General features: G+C 60.3%; 1 long non-coding RNA gene across 2 annotated transcripts; it reads left to right on the top strand.

The window, feature by feature from the left end:
• Positions 1 to 24: 24 nt before the first annotated feature.
• On the top strand, positions 25 to 1,350 carry LOC104915845. Of its 2 annotated transcripts, none has more exons than XR_796470.3 (5): positions 25 to 187; positions 542 to 657; positions 784 to 835; positions 916 to 1,067; positions 1,151 to 1,350. It is a non-coding gene; the product is annotated as an uncharacterized LOC104915845 (long non-coding RNA). The 2 variants fall into 2 exon arrangements; XR_796469.2 differs by having other exon boundaries at positions 29 to 187; positions 593 to 657.
• Positions 1,351 to 1,413: the final 63 nt, after the last annotated feature.

The raw sequence follows: 1,413 nt of genomic DNA, 5'->3' as shown, positions 1-1,413 counted from the left end.
TGGGGTCCTGTGGGGGTGGAAATGGGGTCCCGTGGGGGTGGCAGTGGGGAGGGCTGCTCTCTCTCTGTGATTTGCTCTCTTTCTGTCCCAGAGGACGGCAGCACACAGCTCCAGCAGGAGGATCCTCTTGGCGGTGTTGGTGTCTCTCATCATCACCACTTACATCACAGCCATTTGTCTCATCGAGGTGGGCATGGAGCTGATCCCAGCTAAGCATGGGGGGCAGAGTGCACATCTGTCCTCCCTATAGCATCCGTGGGCATCGTGAGGGATGTGGGGCTGACGTCCCACGCTGCACAGCTCAGTTGGCCATGCCCCATCTGGAGCTGCGCTTCGCAGCTTTCCTTTCCCAACTCGTTTGGGGCTGTCATCACAGCCTCCCCCAGCCCCACATCTCCCCGGCCCCACATTGTTCCACTCCCACACCTTCCCAGCCCCACAGCCCCACCTGCCACGCTCTCCTCTGCCGCTGCCCCAGCACTGATTGCAGCAGCCTCTCACAGGGCGCAGCACATGGCCACATGTCAGCCCCGTTTTGCAGCACACGAGCAGCACATCCTGACGCTGGGACTCCTCTCTTCTCAACATCCAGGTCTGCTGCCCCAAACCCACAGCCGCCTCCCAGCCCCACAGCACCAGCAAGTCACGATGGAGACGGTAATTAATTCATTACCCCCTGCGCCTCGAGCTGAGCCAGCGCATCAGCCCACATTCTGGGCCCGTTTATGATGGACAGCTGAATCTGAACCTCCACTTTTTACCCTTTCTCTCCCTTTTTTTCAGGTTCTTTAAGAAGCTGTCGCCGCACCGATGGCGCAGGAACGATGGGGCACAGGTGATGGCGATGCGCTGTGCCCCACAGCTGCCCCACGGCTGCACCCACACCGACACGTCCCATTCCCTCCTGCTTCCCAGGGATTGCACTTTGCAGAGCGCGTGAAGGACGAACCCAAGTGGCTCCGAGATCTCTACGTGCCCCTGGATGACCTGCAGAGGAACTCCATCTATCAGCTGTACCGAGAGCCTGAGGAGGAGGAGGAGGAGGTGTTCAGCAGGGCCAAACCAACGTAAGATGGGATGGTGGCCACGTCTGTCAGCCAGCACCACCACGAGCAAACGCTCCATTTCCTGCTGCCCCCCATCCCCACAGGATGCCTGAGGAGCAGCGCAGCCCCAGCACGTCCACCCCACAAGGCCCAGGAGGGTACAGCAGGAAGGAGCACTGAGCCCTGGATGGCTTGGGAGCAGCGCAGCGTGCATAGAGCCCAGCATGGGCTGCTCTCCTATTGACTGGGGTGGATGCGCTGCCCCAGCACTGCTGGGTTTGCCATTAAAGGCTGTAGGGTGTTCTGCCACGTGTGTGGGGGTGTGAGTGTGTGTGTGGGTGTGTGTGAGTGTGCATATGAGTGTGTG

The sequence above is a fragment of the Meleagris gallopavo genome, unplaced genomic scaffold, assembly GCF_000146605.3.
Source record: "Meleagris gallopavo isolate NT-WF06-2002-E0010 breed Aviagen turkey brand Nicholas breeding stock unplaced genomic scaffold, Turkey_5.1 ChrUn_random_7180001855495, whole genome shotgun sequence".
NCBI lineage: Eukaryota > Metazoa > Chordata > Aves > Galliformes > Phasianidae > Meleagris > Meleagris gallopavo.
The sequence above is the reverse complement of the archived record's forward strand: the minus strand, read 5'-3'. Positions and strand labels throughout refer to the sequence as shown.